At 50.4% G+C, this 22,325-nt stretch overlaps 1 protein-coding gene across 1 annotated transcript in view; it reads right to left on the bottom strand.

Moving 5' to 3' along the window:
• LOC123275617 (cadherin-23-like) overlaps positions 1–17,187 on the bottom strand; it is a 323,533-nt gene extending 306,346 nt beyond the window's left edge. The window contains exon 1 of the mRNA XM_070489764.1: positions 16,796–17,187. The gene's annotated coding sequence lies outside the window, so the exon portion shown is untranslated. The remainder of the gene's footprint in view (positions 1–16,795) is intronic.
• Between the last annotated feature and the right edge of the window lie 5,138 nt (positions 17,188–22,325).

Genomic DNA, 22,325 nt, shown 5'->3' with positions numbered 1-22,325 from the left:
ATCAACATGATTTACATGTCTGACCTCACTGACGAAGTTGAGTGCTGCACACAATAACAGAATAAACATTCTCCTTGTGAAGCAATGGGTAATTTACCAAAGTCCACCACGCTGGGCCATGAAGTAACTTTCAAAACATTTCAAAGCATTGAAATCATTCTAAGTATGTTCTCTGACCAAAGCAGAGCAAGCTCAAAAACAACCAAGAAAAAAAATGAGGAAACCCCCAAATGTTTGGAAATGAAGCAACACACTTCTAAAAACACATAAAGAAGAAACAACAGAAATTAGAAAATATTTTAAACCATACAATAATGAAAATATGACATCAAAACTTGTGACATACAAATTTTGTGCTTAGAGGAAAATTTATAGCCTTAAATTCAGATTTTAGAAAAGAAGAAAATCTGAAAAACAATGATCTGTGTATCTATCTCAAAAAGTGTTCTAAGAAGTAAATTAAACCCAAATAAAGTAGAAAGAAATAAAAAAAATCCTAATAAGAACAGAAATTAATGAAATAGAAACAAAATTAAATAGATAAAAATCAGTGGACTGAAAGTTGGTCTTTGAAAAGATTAACAAAATTGATAACTCCAGTGATCAGCAAGACAATGAAGAAAGTGTCAGAGAAGGCACGTTACCAAAATGATGAATGAAAAAGAAAGTATTACTGCAGATTCTACAGAGTATAAAGATTATAAGAGGACAATAAAGGAAACATTATGAATATCTTTACATCAACTCATTTAAAAATTTATATAAAATGGATAAAGTGCTCCAAAAATACAACTTACCAAAACTGACACACAAAAACATGGAAATATAAATAGTCCTATTTATACTAAAGAAATTGAAACTGTAATCAAAAACCTTCCCACTAAGAAATATAAGCTCTCAGTGCTTCTCTATTGAATTCTCCTAAACATTTAAGGAAAAAAATAACACAAATCTTATCCAAACTCCTGCAAAGAAACAGAAAAAGAAGAAACAGGTCCCAGTTTATATTATGAGGCCAGCTATAATCTGACAAGGATATCACATGAAAGGCAAATCACAGGTTGATCTCCTTCATGAACACACATGAAAAAATCTTAAACAGAATATTAATAATTCACATATACCATGCAAAATATAGTCAAAGGAAAGCTGTCATAGCTATTGCAATAGCAGCCAAGGGATTATGAAAAGAATAATATATCATGACAAAGTTGGATTTACTCCAGGAATGCAAGGTTTGTTAACTTTTGAAATCAATCAATGTAATTCACCACCTTAACAGAAGAAAGAAGAAAAATTACATTATCATTTCAACAGATGCAAAAATACATTTGATAAAATTCTACACACATTTATGACAAAAACTCTTAGCAAGAAGGAACAAAAGAGGCCAAATATGAAAAGCCCACAGCTAACATCACACTCAATGGCCAAAGACTTCCTTAAGATCAGGAACAAAACAAGGATGTCCACTATTACCATTTCCATTCAACATGGTAGTAAAAAATTCTAGCCGGGGGCCAGCCCGGTGGCGTAGCAGTTAAGTTCGCACGCCCCACTTCAGCCGCCCAGGGTTCGCCAGTTCGGATCCCGGGTGCGGACATGGCACCACTTGTCAAGCCATGCTGTGGTAGGCATCCCACGTATAAAGTAGAGGAAGATGGGCATGGATGTTAGCTCACAGCCAGTCTTCCTCAGCAAAAAGAGGATTGGCAGCAGATGTTAGCTCAGGGCTAATCTTCCCCAGGAAAAAAAAAAGTTCTAGCCAGAGTAATTAGGAAATAAATTTCCAATTCCAAAGTGGAAAGGCAGAATTAAAATTATCTCCATTCACAGATGGCATGATCTTATATGTATAAAACTCTAAAGATTCCATTAAAAAACTGTTAGAGCTAATAAATAAATCCAGCAAGGTTTCAGGATAAAAATCAACATGCAAAAATAAGTTGCATTTATATACACTAGCAATGAATAATCTGAAAATTAAGAAAACAATTCCATTTACAGAAGCATCAAAAAGAATAAAATACTTACAAATAAATTTAACCAAGGAGGCAAACGACTTCTACATTGAAAACTACAAAACACTGCTGAAAGAAATTAAAGACATAACTAAGCGGAAAGACACGCCGTGTTCATGGGTTGGAAGGCTTAATATTGCTAAGATACTATACTTAATATTGTTAAGATACAATACTACCCAAAGCAATCTACAGATTTAATGCAAGCTCTACCAAAATGCCAATGGCATTTTTTGCAGACATAGAAAAACCCATCCTAAGATTTATACAGAATTTCAAGGGACCCTGAGTAGACAAAACAATTTTGAAAAAGAAGAACAAAGTTGGAAGACTCATACTTCCTGATTTAAAAACTTGCTACAAAGCTACAGTAATCAAAACAGCATGGTACTGACGTAAGGACAGAATACAGACCAATGGGATAAAATAGAGAACGTCAAAATAAACCATTGCATGTATGATATATTTTTGACAAAAGTGCAAAGACCATTCACTGGGGACAGGACAGTCTTTTCAACAAATGGTGCTAGGAAAATTGGACATCCACATGCAAAAGAATCAAGTTGGACTCTTACCTTACACTATACACAAATATTAACTAAAAATCAATCAAAAACCTAAATGTAAGAACTAAAACTATAAACTTCTTAGGGGAAAACCTTCATGACATTGAATTTGGCAATGATTTCTTGGGTATGACACCAAAAGCACAGGCAGCAACAGTAATAAAAAAGATAAAGTGGATTTCATCAAAATTAAAAACTTGTGTGCAACAAAGGATACTATCAATAGAGTGAAATGGCAACCCATGGAATGGGAGAAAATATTTGTAAATCATATATCTGATAAGGCATTAATATTCTGAGCAAATAAAGAACTCTTACAACCCAACAACAAAAAAGCAAACAACCCAATTCAAAAATAGACAAAGAACTTGAGCAGACATTTCCCCACAGAAGACGTACAAAGTGCCAATCAGCACATGGAAAGATACTCCAAGTCACTAGCCACTGGGGAAATGCAGCTCAAAATCACAATGGGATACCACTTCATATCCCTTAGGATGGCTATTACAAAAAAGAAAAATAACAAGTGCTGGTGAAGATGTAGAGAAACTATAACTCGTGCATTTTTGGTGGGAATATATAATCAAGTGGCCGCTGCGGAAAACAGTATGGCAATTCCTCAAAAAGGTAAATGTAGAATTACCATCTGATCCAGGAATTCCACTCCTAGATACTTAGTGAAAAGAACTGATGGCAAAACCCAAACAGATACTTGCACACCAGTGTCCACAGCAGCATTACTCACAATAGCCAGAAGGTGGAACCAACCCAAATGTCCAGCAACAGATGAATGGACACACAAAGCATGGTATATACACACAACTGAACATTATTCAGCCTTAAAAAGGAATGAAATTCTGATACATGCTAAACATGGATGAATCCTGAAAACACGCTAAGCGAAATAAGCCAAACACAAAAGGACAAATATTGTATGATTCTACTTATACAAGATGCCTAGAATAGGCAATTCACAGAGACAGAAAGTAGAACAGAGGTACCAGGGGCTGGAGGAGAGTGTGGAGAGTTACTGTTTAATGGGTACAGAACCCACAGAGCTTCTGTTTGAGGTGATGGTGGTGATGGTTGCACAAAATTGTGAATGTACTTAATGCCACTAAATTGCTACTTAAAAATGGTTAAAATTGTAAATTTCACGTTATGTATATTTTACCACAACTTTGAAAAAAAGTAATAGATGACAATTTCCCTAATTTGATAAACGAGATATACAAAAACCTGCAGGAAACATCACACATAAAGGTGAAATATTGAAAGCTTTCTCCTCAATTCCAGAATCAAACTAAGGATGCCCACTATCACCACTTCTATGCAATATTATGCTGGAAGTCCTAGCCACTGCACTAAGGCAAGAAAAAAGATGTAAGTATCGGAAAGGACGATATAAAATGATTATTTACAGAAAACATAACTCTGTATGTTAAAAAACAAAAAAATTCTGTAGATAAACTATCAGAATTAATAAGTAAGTTTAACAAAGGTCGCTGGATACAGGTCAATATTTAACAAATCAACTGTACTCCTATATGCCAGAAACAAGTAATTAGAAGCAAAAAAAAACTTTAAATATCATTTATAATAGTATCAAAAGCATAAAATACACGGAAATCAATAAAATAAGTGTAAGATCTCTACACAGACAATGCAAAAGAATTCTTGAAAGAAATTTATTAAGACCTAGGTAAATGGAGGAGTTATATCTTGTTCATGGATTGGAAAACTCAATGTCATAAAGATGTCAGATTTCCTCAAATTGACCTACATATTTTTGATGCAGTCTCAATTAAATCTCAGCAGTGTTTTTTTTAATTTCAAAAGCTGATTTTAAAATTTATGTGGATGAATGAATGGATAAAGAAAATGTGGTATACACACACACACACAATGGAATATTATTCAGCCATAAAAAAGAAGTAAATCTTATCATTTGCGACAACATGGATGGACCTTGAGGGAGTTATGCTACATGAAGTAAGTCAGACAGAGAAAGACAAATACTGTATGATCTCACTTATATGTAGAATCTAAAAAAACCGAATTTATAGAAACAGAAAACAGATTTGGGGGTGGTTGGGGGCTAAATGGGTAAAGGAGGCCAAAAGTTACAAACTTCCACTTATAAAATAAATAAGTCCTGGGAATGTAGGTACAGCATGGCGATTACAGTTAATAACACTGTGCTGTACATTTGAACGTTGCTAAGAAAGTAGATCTTAAAAGTTCTCATCACAAGAAGAACAAAATTCTGTAACTATGTATGGTGACGGATGTAACCCAGACTTATTGTGGTGATCATTTTGTAATATCTACAAATATTGAATCATTATGTTGTACACCTGAAACTAATATAATGTGTGTCAATTATACCTCAATTAAAAAAATTTTTTTGGAAAAACAAAAGTTGACTAAAAATGTCCCAGCTGCCTTGGCACCAACATCAGTGCTACTGACCACTGTATCCCCATGCCTCTCTTCCTGCCCTCCAACCACGGGAGTACAGTGCCAGCAGGCACGGAGCAAGTGGGCCTCTTCCTCCATGAAGCCTTCCAAGACTGACCACCCCCCACCTCCTTGGAACCTACATAGCCTTTCTCATAGGTGCGACAGTTACTCGTGTCACCCCAAGGCAGCCTGCAAGACTGTGAGCCCCTCAAATGCAGGAGCTAACAATGACAGTAACATAATAACAACTGATAGCTGAGAGTAACAGTAGCATAACAAGAACTAACAGCAGCATTGGTTGAGCGTTGGCTGTTTGGCAGGCAGTTTTTCTAGGCATTTTACATGCAGTAACTCATTTAATCCTCCCAATAACCCTTTGTGGTAGGTACTGTTATTATCCTGATTTTCCAGATGGGAACACTAAAGAACAGAATGATTAATTAAATTACCTGAGGTCGCACAGGTAATAATTGGAAGAGCTAGGATTTGAACCCGGATGGTCCGGCTCAGAGGTAGAAACACTCCCCTTGTTTAGCGATAGGCCCACAGGTGAAGCCCAGTGCCTGGAGCCCTGGCGACACCCAGACCAGCCACCAAGGAGGAGACGCTCCCAGGTCCTCGAGGCATGAAACGTGTCCATGTGTCCGTGGACAGGGCTGTGTGTGGGGAGGCGAATAATCTCTTGAAGGCCCAGCTCTGAGACAGGGCAGCAGGCAGGCCGGGCTGCGGGGCCTGGCTCCTACGCCCGGGGAAGCAGGCTGAGGCCCCTGCGTGGGCTCTGGGGCAAGGCCCTTTCCAGTCCTGGAGAGGAGGGTCTGGGACCCACTCAGGGGTCAGGCCCCTGCTGACAGCACTCAGGACAAAGGAGGAGGAGAGACCGGGACCCTGTTCCCATCCCAGGCACACGCCAGGGCCGTCCGCTTCCTACCCCCAGGCCGGGGGTCTGGAGACAGCCCCTTGGAAGGTAAAGCCGGCCTCCCTGGGGACGAACTCTAGCATCTCACCACCCTCCACCCCCACCCGACACCCGGCACACCAGCTTCTCCTCGGGCCTGCCTGTACGCCCTCCTGCTGCACACTCACCTCGTCTTCCTCTGCTCTGTCCCAAAGAGGCTCTTGTCTCTGCCCAGAGACTGCTCTCCCAGGAGGTATGGGGGCACGGGGGCTCCTTTGTGCCAAGTCTGTGTGGCTGCAGTGACAAACACAGACATCGATAACACGGATGGACCCGTGGGCTCAGTGGCCACAGATGGCCCGTGTTAAAATGATGGACTCAAAAGCATTAGAAGAAAAAGTCAGGGTTACCCGCCCCCCACTTACACCAAATGGTGCTCCCTTTGTCACAGGCCAAAGGCCTGGGGGACAAAACAGTCCTGCCCAGGCACCTGCACTGTCCATGGTGGCCAGAAGTGGCCCAGAGAGGGGGCCATCTTGACAAAGGTGACACAGCACAGCAGTGCCAGAGCCCCGGGCAGGCCTGACACCCAGTTCAGCAAACAGACCTGGAAATCAGGCCCAGGGGGCCCACCCTCACATTCCGGCCTTGCCTAGGAGCATCCAGGTGTACCGGCTCCAGCACACCTGTGTGTGAGTGCACACACACACACACACACACGTGCCCAGAAGCACACACACACACAGCCGCGGCCTTCTGGGCCAAAGTCAGAAGGAGAGAGAGCTGTCAGTACAAAGAACTTCCGAGCCGGACAGCTGCAAGGAAACTGGGAAGGAAAAGGGAGAAGCTGTGGGTCCAGCGGCCTGTCCTGTTCCCCTCTGCCCTCGCCGACACCCAGCCCTCCGCGGTGGCTCCCAGGGAAGCTGTGAAACACGCAGGTGCAACGAGGTCACCTAGTTAACAGCCTCCCGCCCGCTGTATTATTCATGGGCTCCCTTCTTCCGGCCAGAGCTCCAGTTTCCAAGAGCCCTCAGGCTGGGCTCAGCAGGCCAGCCTGCGCCACCCCAACTCTTTCCACCCACGCCCTTCCTGTCCCCTTCCTAGGAGGCAGCCACCCTGTGCCAACTCAGCCCCCAGCCGTCCCCTTCAGGTGAAGGGGAGAGCACCCGGTTGAGTGAGGAACAGCCAGGACGGAAACCCTCGGCTGAGTCCACATGAGACGCTGAAATTCCCAAAGGGAGCTGCAGGGCCCTCTGTCTCTCTCTCTCTCTCACACACACACACTGACTCAACTGTCCCAAATATGGTACTCTGAATAAGTGTGAGAGCCCATGGTAAACAAGGCCCGTGGCTTGTCCACTTCTGTACCTTAGTGTGCCTTGCACAATGCCCTGCAAACAGTAGGTGCTTAATAAATATTTGTTGACTTGCACACTTTCCTCCAAAGATGGGTGTCAAATTGATAGAGTGGGCGTAAGTCCTCAAGCCATTCAAAGACACCACTGCTGGAGTTAGAGACTTTCATGTTATTTAAACACCTATCAGCATATGTCTCGTAAACCCTGCATGGTTAAGTCATTAATACATAGTGATGACTAATAAATATTTATGTATTTATTGCAATTTCTATATATCACAATGCATTTTGCCAAGCACTTCCCTGTATCTCAGGAGAGCCCCACTCCCCGAAGCACGTGGCTTGGCCAGAAGGGTTTTCTCCCTCCTTCGCCGATGAGAAACCGCGGCTCAGAGGCTTAAAGGCCCTGAGTCAACACAGGACTGTACTGGCGTCTTTGCGTGCTTCACCGTTCACACGCGTGTCCCTGCCACATGGTTACCAGGCACACACCAACATGAGAAACTATCAGACGAACCGGTGGTCCTCCACTGAGGTTCCCTGGGCCAGGACTCTGAGTCCAGGCCAGGGTCAGTGCAGGACTCACACTCGGTCAGAAACACTGAGGGGCGCCCATCAGCCAGCCTGGCCGCTAGATGGGAAAAGGTACGGGGCTGGAATGAAATCATGGGAGCCAGTGAATTCGACCCCCTGCTTTTACAGGTGGGCAGGACTGGGGTCTGGTCGGGGTCTCCAGGTCCAGGCAAGCACAGAGAGCACTGAAGTACATGGCCTTTCCAGGTAGGGGCAACCTGGTCAGGGTGCAGGACCCGTGGCTTCCATGCTGGTGACATGTCCCCTTGTTCACTTCCGTGGATGGTGAACTCACTGCCCAGCCTCACTCACTTAAATGCCTGGCGCCATAGACACGTGAATGTCCAACCCCCGCCCAGGGTCAATCACAGGTGATGTCCTGACAGCACTAAACACATCTGACAGGCCTGGACTGAAAGTCCAGCCCCATCACTGCTCCATGCAGACCCGAGGGAGGTCACTTGTCCTTTCTGGGCTCAGATTCCACCTGTGTAGTCAGGAAGTTGGCTCTGGCCTTCTCTAAGTGCAGTACAGGGTGAAGAAGAGAGTGAAGATTAAGGAGCCAGACTGCCTTGGCTCAAATTCCACCCCACCACCTGCTAGCTGTGTGACTTTGGGTAAAGTGATTAACCTCTCTGTGCCTTGGATTCCTCATCTGTAAAATATGAGTAACAGCAGTCTCTATCTCAGAGTGTTGTTGTCAGGACCAAGTGAGGGATTTTATGTAAAGTGCTAAGCCCAGGGCCTGGCACACAGTAAGTGCTTAATAAATGTTCCTCATTATTGTCAGCCCTGACACTCTATGACAGAGGTCACACAGAAACTGGTCCTCCACAGGCCACATGCAGCTTGCTGAAGGGCGTTTCCTACAGTATACGTTCCACAAGGGCAGGAGCCATGGATGGGCCCCAGGGACCTACAACAGTGCCTGCCACACAGTCAGGGCTTAATAAACATTTGATAAATGAATGGATGACCTCATGGTGTTTTTAAATAGCTGAATTAGTTGCCAGCATTTAAAATAAGAAAATTTTATATTTTTTAAAATCTGGATTTCTAGATAATTTTGAAAAGTCAAAGTGTCTGGCCACACTTGTCCTACATGCCCACTTAACAAGCACAGGCAAGCATGGTAGCAGTGGCGCCCCCTTCCCATGGGGCGAGCATGCGCAGTGTGCCACAGTGCCCGCCCGGAGCCTTGCTACCTCACAACCGCTGCCCGGGTGGTAGGCCCCTGAATGTCCACCCCGGCCCAGGGCCATCACAGGCAAGGCCCAGACAGCACGGAAGGTTTGTATTTACCCAGCCCCAGAGCACTCTGCCCACACACACCTCTCCGAGCACATCCCCGCCCCGGCCTCCTCCTACCCCAAGTCCGGGAGAGGAGACAGGCCTCCAGGTCTGCTAAGCACCCTGAGACCCTCTGGCATCCAGGCTCCCCTACTTTGGACAAGCCAAACCCTCTCCCCCAGAGGACACAACCCCAAACACTCAATGTTTCTCCAACCTCCTCAGCTTTCCAGGCCCCCTTCTTCCTTGCTTGGAAAGCGCCCGGGTGTAAAACGCAATGGGAAGATGAGCTTAATCCTTGTCTTTCTCGTGGAAAGTGTGCAGAGAAGACAGAGAAAAACCAAACACACACGTACACACACACACACACACACGCAGGCACCCCGGAGATAAAGTGCTTTTCTAAAATACTGTTTTCCATTCCAGGTCCCCCTCCACCTGGCCTTCTATGGAGAGGGGACACGGCAGTGCATGCTCGAAAGCAAGGTGTCTGGAGTGCTGTGGGGTGCCAGGGGGGCTACCTGTAGACATGTGAGCCCCTCCCTCCTACCACTCCCCTCCCCAAGCTGCCAGGGCTCAGGTCCATGAGGATGGACCACATCTTCCCATCGTGCAAGAGGCCTCCCCTGCCCACTCCATCTTCCACCTTTAGAAAGTCAACTATTCGCTCTGTTTTCTCCGTAGCACCCACGACATCTGTACTTGCCTTGTGTGTGTATTTATTGTCTGACTTTCTCCCCCAGTTCAATACAGTAGCCACCAGCCACATGTAGCCACTGGACATGGGAAATGTACCTAGTCCACATTGAGATGAGCCGTAAACGCAAAATACACACCAGATTCTGAAGACTTAGAACAAAAAAAGAATGGAAAATATCTCATTAATAATTTGTTACATTGATTACATGTTGAAAGGACAACACTTTGGATATAACAGGTTAAATAAAACAGATTATCAAAAATGATTTCAACTATTTCTTTTAACTTTTTCAAAGTGGCTACTAGAAAATTTAACACTACGCCTGTGGCAGGCATTTCCGGCTTGCATTATATTTCTATTGGAGAGCACTGCTGCAGACTCGCAGCCCGGATCCCCAGCAACTAGACAGAGCCCGGCACACAGCTGATGCTCGCTACTGGTTGACTGAATGGCGGAAAGAAAGGCCTCCCCAACAGTGGACGCGGGACCTAAAACATAAAGGAGGACGGGTTTGGAAGGACCTCCCTCCACAATGTCCAGTCTGTGCAGGCTTTCCAGCAGCAGTCCACCCATGCGTCTCCCGTAAAGAAGCCTCAGGCCTCCGCAGGAGGAACAGAGAGAGGCCTGGCTTAGAGTTCTGTCTCCGTTGGTTCCCTGGAAATGATATCAGCTCCCCTGGCCTCAGGAGAAAAGGTCCAGATCAGCCTCCTCCCGGGGCGAGGGCAGATCAGAGCAGGGACGCAGAGGGTTGCAGGAGAATGAAGCCCTGGGTGAGCCTGGGGCAGGATGACGAGGCTCCCACCTCTGCAGCAAAGAACAGAAGTGGGGCAGAGCTAAAGGGAGCCCCTGGGAGGGACATAATCCACCCCCAGCCCAGCCCTCGGGAAGCCAGGTAAAGCCAGCATCCCCTGGGGACAGGACCAAGGATACAAATGGATACCCAGACATGGTCTCAGCCACCTTTTGTTTTCTCTTCCTTCCCTTTCTTTCTCTCTCTTGCTGTCTCCTCTACTTCCCTCCCTCCCTCGCTTTCACTGGCTCCCAAATTACAGCCTTCTTTCTGAAACAGACACAATCAAGGTGGCGCACAGGGCCCTTGTCACAAATGGCATCTTAGGTCCTCTCCAAATGGAGCATAGCCTTTAAAGAGGAAGGCAGTGCCGCTAACAGCCTGCCGAGGGGAAGACGCATCTCCAGGAAGGCACGGGCCGGAAGACACTCCCTCCCTCTCAGGCTGATCAGCCCGCAGAGGTTCCGGAGACTGTGACTGCGGGGCCAGGCCCTGGGCTGCTGGGGTCCAGGGGGTGAAGGCCCGCCTGGCCTCCTCGACACACCTCCTGCTGGGGCGGAAGGAGCAGTGCTCTGCCCTTGACTGACCACCGCCCAGGCCCACCTCACCCAGGGAGAGGGGCTAGAACAAGACCACTCCAAAACTTTGGGCCTCAGTTTTTCCACCTGTAACATGGCAGGTCTAGCTAGTCTCTAAGGACCCTCCCAGCCCTTGGAGTAGAGGTCACAAACTCAAATGGCTAAAGGGCCAGGACGCAGTACCAATGAGTAAAGCAGGGTCAAATGTGAGACAATAGGGAATGGTGGGGACTGCAGACAACTGAAGGCTATAGGTTCACTTACATCTAAAAGGAAGACTGCAGGCAAAACTCAATGTGTGACAGAAGTCAGAGTGAAGTCAGAACAGTGGTTCCATCTGGCACCGACTAACAGTGCCTGGGAGGCGGCGTGAGGGAGCCTGACAAGGAACGGGGAGTGTGTCTTGATCCACGTGGTGGTTACACAGGTGTACAGCTACATAAAAATCCACCACTTTCACTTAACGTATGTTTACCTTATTGTACATACGCAACCCTCAAATAAAGAACTTTTAAAAGAAAAACACAAACAAATGCAAGGGGCGGCTGCAATTCAGACTCAACCAACAACTGCCAACTGGGAACCCAGACCCAACACTGCTAGTTCTAGTCAGAGATGCCAGAAATCTAGATTTTTAAGAGAAAAGGCCGTTTTTTTAATGTTGTTAGTCACTAATTCAAAATGGAAAGCCACAACCACACACACACATAAACACACATCTTCAGGCAGAATTCAATTTATGAACTTATAGCCTGTCAAGCTCTCAAAATAAGATGAGGTTTCACCTCTTTGCTAGAATACAACGTGTCTGACACGTGAATCAAAGGGATAATAACAAAAGCTACGCATCCTGCACCTTGCAGTGTGCCGAGCACCACACAGAAGGCTTTCTGTTCAGTTTTCTTCTTATGTACGCTCATAGCAAGCCCACCAGGTAACTGAGAAGCATTCCCATTTAACAGATGAGCACCCTAAGGCTTGGACAAGGTTACATGCCAGACCAGGGCTGCAGAGCTCAAAGCGGAAGACCTGGTGTTCGACCCCAGCTCCGTCTGCCTCCATGCTGTCTTACAAAAATCACGAAGAGAATGGGTTTCTGATCATAATAACAGCCAGCATGTGCATGGGATTTTAGACTCTGCAAAGGAAATGTAAAAAATAGGAATGCTAAACCCGAGCCTGCAGTGTCACCGTAGGCAACACAGCCTGAGGCCCCGAGGCTGACGACAGATGTCTGATTTTCCCATTCCCCTTGGCCATACACTGAGCCACACGGACTGTCACGACGAGGGGAGACAGAGCCCCAAGAGCACAGATCCCGAGACCCAAAGATAAAGACCAGCAAGCAGCAGCAGCCGCTGCCGCCCCACTCCCCATGACAGACCCAGATTAAATTTCACAGCTGTCTCCATGCGGCTACTTCTTAAATACGCAAGTCTCTCACGGACACCCTTCTGGTCAATAAAGTTGGTAAGAATATGCATTTTCTGCCCTATGGGATTCAATAAAGCTATGCTCATATTGAACCAAAATGAATATGGCCTATAAATGCTCTAATTTTTCTGAATTGACTCTTCTGCACAAATGATTGCTCATCACTGTTGCAGAGAGTCAGATCAAGATATAGAAATTTCCAGCACTCCAGAAGCACCCCTTATGCCCTAGTCCTTACGGCCCAGGGTTACCATTACTCTGAGCTCTGTCACATGGATGGGTTTTGCCTACAAGCTGTCCCTTTTCTATGGGGCCTGCACTCCTCAGTTCCCAAAGTCCCCACCACGCCCTACTGTCTTACATTTGGCCCTGCTTTACTCTTCGGTCGGCCTCCAAGCCTCTCCAGGCACGCGAGTTTGAGACCTCTACTCCAAGGGCGGACGCCTAGAGCCCAGAATATGGCAAGATGGGCATTAACCACCCAGTCTTGAAAGTAACCAACATGAACAGTTAAAACTAGTTACAGGCACACCAGCGCCTGGCCTGTTCACAATCAGTTAGTGATGGGGCTAGAGAAGGTAGTGAAATAATCACCCCGCAGTAGCGCACCCAGCCAATGAACGATTACTGAGCACAGACTCCGCCAGTGTGGCAGCCCCCGAGGGTACAGAGAGGAGTAAGCTCCTCCTGTGCTGGAGGAGCTCGCCATCTAGAGAGGGGCCCAACGCTGCACAGTAGTAAAACGCCCCATGGAAGGGCAGTGAGGGGGGAGGCACAGGCTGCAGAGGCGACCGCTCCACCCAGCCAGCCCCGGAGTCAGTGAAGGCTTCCTGCAGTGGGTGACCCCTGAGCGGCACCAGCACTACCCACAGCCGTGAGCAAGGCTGGAGCACAGAGGGACCCACTCTGATCCCCATCTCTCTTTTACTGGAGGCAAAACACTCCCCTCCTGAAAGAGGGTCCCACTCGTGAATGACCTTGCTCACCCAGGAAGGGACAAGCTGGACTGCCCCAGTGCCCAGAAAACTCAAGTTGAAGCTCAAAATAAAAAGAAATGAATTTTTCAAAAAACAACACTATAATTGACTTTGAAACCAATGAGTTCAAAGGAAATTAAGTTAATTTTCAAAACCATCTTTCCATTTTAAAACAGTGAATTTTGTTTTAAAACTGAGGGTTTGAGAAAATGTGAAGACGTTTATTAAGCCCGTGATTTCTGAACTCAGTGATGAAGGAAAGCTTTCACATTAGCTGCATCATTTGTAAGGCCCATGACATGCTGATCCCTGTTCCCCGACAGCTCCTCCTTGCCCCTCTGCACCCCGGCAGGGGTTGCCCCTCTTCCTGGCAGAGGCCACTCTAGAAGAAGGACAGTTCTCTTCTGACAGGGCTGGGGTGCACGAGTCATGCCATGACCTTTCACCTGTGACACCACCGGCCTCTGACCCAAATCCCTCCAAAGTCCTTCAGATCCTCACTCTCAGGCCAGCCCTGATGGCCTTAGGGTCGTCATTATTCCTCTAGGACCAGGGAAGTGACTTGCCACCACGTGGTGGCATCATCCTCGTGTCTTGGGGTTAGGGGCCTCCTAAGGCCCCAGGCAGCAGAAGTGGGACGTCCAGCCCAAGCTAGGGGCTAAGAGTGGGCCTTGGTCAGTATCGTCCCCTCTGCGGACTATCCCAAATTAGCGTTTACACAGCTCCTTCTGCACAAGGCCTATGGCCGCAGAGAGGTGTGGTCAAGGGTCATCCCACCCATCCACAAGAGACACCTGAAGCAGAGGACAGTTACTCAATTCCTTCCCCTTGAGGCGCAGCATCCTCCCAGGCCCCGGCCTCCTCGAGGCAGAGCAGCTTACCCAACTTACAGAAACTCTGCCCCTTCCTACTGGCCCACACGCAGCACACACAGCAATGCTTTAACTGTACAGAAAGCTGAGTTACTACTCAAATTTGTTCAAAGTTCCCCAAAACACAGACACCCTCCTGGCATTAGCAGGGAATAGCCCCAAGGGCCCAGTGGTGGACTGCTAACCCAGCCTTAGCATAGTGTCCAGTCTCATTCTCAAACCTACATTCTTATGCACTGCCCTACTGGACATTCTCTCTGCACCAAGAGACTGCGAGATGCTCACACCCTAGAAGTACTGTGGACACGGTTTCTCAAACTTTACTGAGCAAACAAACCACTCAAGGATCTTGTAAAATACAGATTCTGATGCAAGGGGTCTGGGGCGGAGTGCAAGAGTCTCCCTTTCCAACAAGCTCTCAGGTGATGCTGACGCTGCACGTCCACAGGCCACACTCGGGCGGCAAGGCTCCACCAGACCTTCACCTCCCAGAAATATGTGCATTTTAAATTAGGACTTCAGAAAGGTGCCCTTTAAAATGTTAAGCCCAAAGAAATGAACCTCAAATGGTGAAACTGCAGGTAAGACAGCTTGTTGGGTGGGGGAGCTGTTGGGGAGGTGACCAAGATCACGTGCCAGCCATCACAACCCTCGAATTTTTTGGTAAGCAGAACTGGGGAGCCCTCTGTTTGGCAGTCAGGAAGGTGGAGGCAGATGTGCACGGAGGCCCAGACAAGGCAAAGACACTAGCTCTGGGCTTCCTATCCCTCACTGCTCCCCTCCACCGCCCAGGGCAGGGCCTCCCGGCGCACCAGTCACTTCTATAGTGCCACCTTTCCAGCTCACTGTTCCGCTCGCCCTCTGCTGTGTAGGCACTCTGCCTTCCCACCCTCCTCAGGCCCGGGGAAACAGACAGCACCCAGCATTCCTATTCCCCAGCTAAGGGCCCCCTCCCAGCCCCTCCTCAGCAGAGTGACATCTGGTCCCCCACCCTCCTAAGTGCTGACCGCAGTGCGCCTACCCCTGCACCATGAACCAAACGCTAACTCCAAGCCAGCTCTCCCCCTCCACGGCTGACTCATCAGCACCTCGCACCTGGCCCCAACCAAGCCCACCCCAGCCCTGCAGCCTAATTCTTCCCTGCGCAAGGGTGTGACTGCACCCAATGCACACACACACAATCAGGTGCCTCTCCAGCTTACTTCAAAATCCAAACTGGAGTGGGGGTGCTTGCTGAGCGACTAAAAGGCAAGGGTCAATGCAGGCTCTGGTCTGAGAGGGCAAAGTACGTAGAAGAGGCAGGCGCGCTGCCTTCTGAATTACTGGGAGGGTGGGGGCTTGTTACTACCCAGGAAAGGCTAATGTCCAGCTCCAGGGCTGGGGCCTGGGGTCGCAGTGGGGCGGCGGCCGGCGGCGAGGGCACTGGATCTCCGTTCGCGGCACGGAGGCAGCGACTCTAGGCGCCCGCTCCGGGAAAGCAAGGCACTGAGTGCCGGCCGGCCGATGGCGCCGCCACCTCGGAACGCGCGGGTTCTGACCTGCAGGGGAGACGAGGGGCAGCGCTCCGGAGCGCAGGCCCCCGGGGACAACCAGCACCGCCCATGGCGGGCCTGCCGGCGACCGGGGAGACGAAGCGCGAGCCGCACAAGGCTCCCGGCTGCGCGAGGGGCGCGCCTTTCCCGTGTTCGGACCGGACTGGGGAGGTTGCGGGAGTCCTCTGGGGTCTCTCGCAGGCACCGAGAGGTGATGAGGGCTGGGGAGAGCTACGTGACTTTAGGTCCCTCCAGAGCCGTTGCCAACCCCGCTGTGGGGGTGTGCCCCACCCCATCTCCACTGTCTAAATGGGGACCCAGAGCGCAGAGGGGACGGGATTGGATCCCAGGGTCCTCTTTACCCCGAAATTCTCCCCGCCGCAGACCCAGACCCTCTCTGATGGGCGGAGAGCAAAGTGCCCGAATGTTCACGGGTCCAGGAACCGGGGTGGGGAGCGGAGAGCCTGTCCTCCCAAGGCCAACACGGAGGGAATTCGAGTTCCCGGGAATCAAAGTTGCCGCGCGTCCGGCCGCGGGCTCGGAGCGGGGCTCAGGATCCCGGCCAGGGGCCCAGGATGGAAGGAAGCCCCGGGCGCCCGCCGCGGGCGATGGCCGCGCCGGGAACAAGTGGTTCAACGGCTGCGGTCGCGACCCCACGGCTCCAACTTTCCCGACGCGTGGCGGGCGAAGGGCGCGGAGGAGGCGAGGGGAACGGGGAGGGAAAGGGCGGTGCGCGGCTCTTGGTACCGTGTGCGTGTGCGGAGCGGCGCTGCGCCGCGCCTCGGGCTCTGCTCTCCGCCGGATCGGCCCCCGCCGGCCGCCTGCTCAGGTGCTGGCCACCGCCGCGTCTCGCTGCCGGCGCGAAGGCTCATCCGCGGCGCGCCGGGCTCTCTGGGGTCCCCTTGGCCCGTCCGCTAACCTCTGGCCGCTTGCCGGCCGCAACTTCAGGCGCGCCGCGGGCTCGGACGAGACGCGCCCCAAACGTCCCGAGGCTCGGCACCCCCGCGCTCCATGCCCGGGCCGCCCCGCCCCAACCGGCTCAGCGCCCGGCCGCCGTCGGACGCGTCTCCTCGCCGAGCATCGCGCCCGCAGCCCGCGCCCCTCTCTCTCTCGAGCCGCCGCCGCCGCTCAAGTCCGCGATCAACTTTCCCTCGCTTCCTCCGCCCCGCGCGGCCCCCGCCACCCAGACCCCGCCTCCTGACGCTCTCTCCCTCACCTCCTGCCTCGCCCAGCCCCCGCCCGCCCGGCCGCGCCTGGCTGCCCACCCCCCTCCACGACGGACCGCCGGGATCCCTGCGCCCCCCGCCCCGGCCCCGCTCGGACCCCCGGGAGTGATGGGAGCCCGGCCAGGCGCTCAGGGCATGAATATATCAGTGCTGGCGAAGCTGCCCTCTGCCGATGTCATGGCACCGGCTGCTGTGGCAACTTGACGAATCCCCCAAAGGGGCAAGAAGGAAGCCCGCGGAAGCGGCCCCAGGTGCGTGCCGGAGCCGTGCCCCGCAGGGCCGCCCGCCGTCCCGCCGAGGGGCTAGCAGAAGGGTGGGGGCCCGGCCAGCCTCCCGCCGGCCCCGCGCCTCGGGCGAACCGGGAAACGCTCCCTGGAAGCCTGAGCGGGCGAGCGGGCGCACGGCCTAGGTGAGCCTGCGCCATCTGTTGGCTTCAAGCGCCCCCTCTCTGCTCCCAGAGTCGCTGAGCGGGCCTCGGTCCCTCTAGTCCTTGGGGCCGCCTGGCCGCGCTTCGCTCAACCAGCTGCCTTTGCCCACCCCACTCGTATGCTCCCGTCTGCGCCCTCTCCCTCAATGGAGCTCAGAATGCCCCAGGGCTTACAAATGAGGGACCCCGGATCGGAAGAGACCCTTGAACACCTGGGCACCCTCACCCATGGGAGACACTTCTGCAGCACGCCGGAGTAATGATCTCCCAGCTTCTTTTTGCACACCCATAGGAATGGAGACTTCCTGACTTTTCCAGACAGCTGGATTCAGGAGCCTGCACTCACGTAGTTGAAGAGGGTCGCCCCTTGACCTTGATCTTGACTTCCCCGGGCTAAACATTCTGAATTCTTTTAACTGTCTCTCGTAGGACAGGGTTTCTGGACCGTCAGTGTGGCAGTCAGCGTGTTGACAGCAGCTGCCTGGAGCCAGGTTGTGGGCTGACACCTTCCCAGCCTCCACTCCTGTGCTCACACAGCCTCCCTCCGTGGGTCCTGCTGCCATTATCCTGGTTTCACAGTAGGAACAACAGGCTCAGGGAGGCGGGCAAGTTGCCCTGCGGTAGTCAGGGACTGAACCCAGACTCGGCCTGACTCCAGAGCTCCAGGCCCTCACCATTCACTCATTGTTGCTGCCGTCCGCTAGCTAACTGAAATAGGTCTGCGAATGTGATAGGGAGCAAAACAGGCCTGGTCCCCGTGCCTCCTGGAGCTCCTCTAATGGGCAGACCAGACATTAGTCAGTGAAACACATAAATAGGTAAAATTACAGCCAGACTCAGTGATTGCCAGGAAGGAGAGTGCTCTAATAGCACCTGGCCTAGGGGATCCAGGAAGACTTCTTGGTGGAGGTAACACTAAACTGAGATCTGAAGTATGAGCAATGGAGAGACAAAGTGGATTTTAGGCAGGAGAAACAGCATGTGCAAAGGCCCTGTGGCAAAAGGAACTGGCATACATAATGAAGTGAAGGAAGGCCAGAGACACTGGAGCACTGAGAGGGTAGGAAGGACAGTGAGCATAAAGCCAGAGTAGAAGCAGGGGCCACTGTGAAGGGTGTGCTTCAATTAAAAATATTTACTGATCGATATACTGATGGCCAATAGGCACATGAAAAGATGCTCATCATCGCTGATCATCAGGGAAATGCAAATCAAAACTACACTAAGATATCACCCTACACCCGTTAGAATGACAAAAATATCTAAAACTAATAGCAACGAATGTTGGAGAGGTTGCGGAGAAAAAGGAACCCTCATACACTGCTGGTGGAAATGCAAACTGGTGCAGCCACTATGGAAAACAGTATGGAGATTCCTCAAAAAACTAAAAATAGAACTACCATACAGTCCAACCATCCCACTACTGGGTATTTATCCAAAGAGCCTGAAGTCAGCAATCCCAAAAGTCCTGTGCACCCCAATGTTTATTGCAGCACTGTTTACAATAGCCAAGACGTGGAAGCAACCTAAGTGCCCATCAACAGACGAATGGATAAAGAAGATGTGGTACATATATACAATGGAATACTACTCAGCTGCAAAACAGAACAAAATCATTCCATTTGCAATAACATGGATGGACCTTGAGAGAATTATGTTAAGTGAAATAAGCCAGCGAGAGAAAGATAATCTGTGTATGACTCCACTCATATGAGGAATTTAAAACTATGGACCAAGAACAGTTTAGTGGATACCAGGGGAAAGGTGGGGTGGGGGGTGGGCACAAAGGGTGAAGTGGTGCACCTACAACATGACTGACAAACATTAATGTACAATTGAAATTTTACAAGATTGTAACCTATCAATAACTCAATTAAAAAAAATAAAAAAAAATTTACTGATCATCTGCTATGTGCCAGGAACGTCTCTAGACTAGGGGTCAGCGAACTGCAGGCTTCAGGTCAAACCCACCAGGCCCCCCATTTTTGTAAATAAAGTTTTCATGAAACATGGACATACCATCCAGTTATGGCTCCTTCCACTACCACTGCAGAGTTAAGAAGTTGCCACAGAGACAGTATGGCCTGCGAAACCTAAAATATTTACTCTCTGGCCCTTTACAGAAACAGTTGGCTGACCCTGTGAGTCTAGACACTTGGGACACATCAGTGAACACACACATAAATGCATGCACACAACGCCCCCTCTAGGAGCTTGCACTTCTGCAGGCTGTTGCGGCTGTCCGGGTGACAGACGCCTGGACCAGGGTGGAGGTGGGGGATGTGGTGAGGGGTGATGTTCAGGAGGGAAAAAGCTCCAGCACTGGGAGAGGGAGTGAGGATGGGGTGGGATGGAGGTGAGTGTCAGGGAGCCCCCGGGACTCTGGCTTGTGGAAGCAGATGGACAGGGTGCTGTTCCTGAGATAGGGAGCGAGGGAGGGGGCCGCCATGGGGAGATGAGCGAGCGTGCCCTCGGGACACGTGGAGTGAGAGTGTGCGATGACTGAGTGCAGGGGTCAAGTAGGCCACTGGACACGTGAGTCCGCGGCTTGAGGGGCAAGGACAGTGTGGAGGCAGGGCTGCCAGCCTCAGGTAGTCGCAGTTTTAGACAGCGTGCTGGAGCCGGCAGTAGAGAGATCTGGGCTCTCTAGAGACTAGACTGCTCTCTGGCTGAATGGTTTCGGGCTGGACACGACCTCTCTTAGCTTCATGTTCCTCATTCCCAAAATAGAAGGACTAGAAGAGGGGTTCTTCAAAGTTTCTCCAACCCTAAAACCTTTCTTTCTAGTTTGCCACCATCTCTCTTAAACTGTGACTCCTCAACCTGTCTGCAGTCATTTACACATGAACAAAACAGCACTGAGCTCAGGGAGACCATCACCTCCTCCAGTGTGGGCACCATGCTTCTGTTCATAGCACCTCTTTGGCAGCCACTTTTATACCACAAACATTTGTCGAGTGCCCATTCTGTGCCAAACACCGTGCTAGGAACTGGGATGTCTGCCCAATGCAACCAGCCCACAGAACCACTCTGAGTGTGTCACAGAAAATTCAAAGCCAATGTGGCCACACAGTGATGAAGCCCTGAGAATTCAACCAGAGGATGGCAAAGTCATCCAGAGTTCAGCAATGGCAGAACGTTGCTACCACCACCAGGCTGGAGGGACGAAGGGAGGAAGCAGAGTCACCAGGATCAGGGTCATGCAGTAGAAGATGGAACCACAGTGGACCTGGCTGGTGGGAGCAGGAGAAACAGCTGTGCCAGATACCCTGCTTAAGGCCGAGTATGGAGAAGAGACGCCCTGGCTCTCCCTTCCCCGGCAGGGCCTCCTTTTGGCTGACCCCAGCGGGAGCTGCAGACCCAGGCGGGAGCTTGGGAACCGCAGCCTGCAGGTCAGCCCTGCTGGGACAGGAAGACAGCAGAGGAGAGTGAGGACTGGATCTGAAGGGAACAAGCCAGCACTGCACACTGGCGACAGACTTGAATGTCATCCAGCGCCTTCTTTGAGGGGCCCCCAGTCCAAGCGGGAGGCAAACCAAAGTCAGGGAGAGTTTAGCAAGGTAAGCGTGCAAAGCAGAGAGGCATCCTGAAGGAGAGGGGTGATGGCTTGGGAAAGGTGAGTCCGGAAAGGCTGCCTGGGCAAGGGGACCTCAGAGCTGGGTTTTGCTGCAATGATAGGGGTTCTAGAGCAGCAAAAGCAGAAGGGCATGCATGTGGCTCTCCCCGTGGGAGCCGTGGAGACTTCTGATCCTGGAGGTGAATAGCAGTCCTGCTGTTTAGCACATGAAGCAGCCAGAGGCGGGATGATAGCGTTTGCAGGAGACTCGGAGCTGGGAAGATAACTCAGCCTCTGTCCTCTGAGCGCCTTCTCCTCTCCAGAGGATTAATCCCCGGGATTGTGGCCTTTCTCCCTGGCTGGGGTTTCCATCTCTCAGACCATTTCAGGGCTGTCCACCAGCAGCTCTCGGAGTTCTCCCTGTCTCCCTTTCCTTAGAAAGTGTTAGCCCCTCCCCCAAACCCCGGGAGCATCTCTTACCATCTTATGCGGTTTGGGACAAAACCCCTTAGCCTCCCTGAGCTTTGGTTTCTGTAATTGAGATCAGGGAGCCTGCCGGCCTTCCTCCTAGCCTTTGACAACCATAAAGACCCATGGAGACGTTAACTGCCCAGGGCCCAGCATCGTGCAGACTCCCCTCCTACTGGGGGGAGCTCCCCACCGTATGAAGAAAGGGACAGGACCAGGCCCTGCTGTAATTAGACAATGAGAAGGGCAGGTCCTCCGTCACCCCACCTCCTGGCCACAGGGCACCTCACATGGCCCAGGCTAGCCAATCAGATGCTCCACTCTCAACTCTGAACCTGGAGGAAGGTCACAAAGTTTAGAATTAGTTTAGAATAGTTTTGAAATTATGGAAAGCACCGAAGCCTGACCGATAGCTCCTGAGGCCTGACCTGAGCTGCGTTCTTGGCCACAATCTTGGCCACCAGCCTCCTTTGGTTCCTGTTTTCTAGGCTTGTCCTCCAGCCTTCTGGTTGATTCTGCCAGCCCCCCACCCCTTATCTAACTAGTAAATTCACTTTCTGTGTCAATTAGCCAGTTCATTTCTGTTGCTGGCAACCATGA

Source organism: Equus asinus, chromosome 2 (assembly GCF_041296235.1).
Source record: "Equus asinus isolate D_3611 breed Donkey chromosome 2, EquAss-T2T_v2, whole genome shotgun sequence".
Taxonomy (NCBI): Eukaryota; Metazoa; Chordata; class Mammalia; order Perissodactyla; family Equidae; genus Equus; species Equus asinus.
The sequence above is the reverse complement of the archived record's forward strand: the minus strand, read 5'-3'. Positions and strand labels throughout refer to the sequence as shown.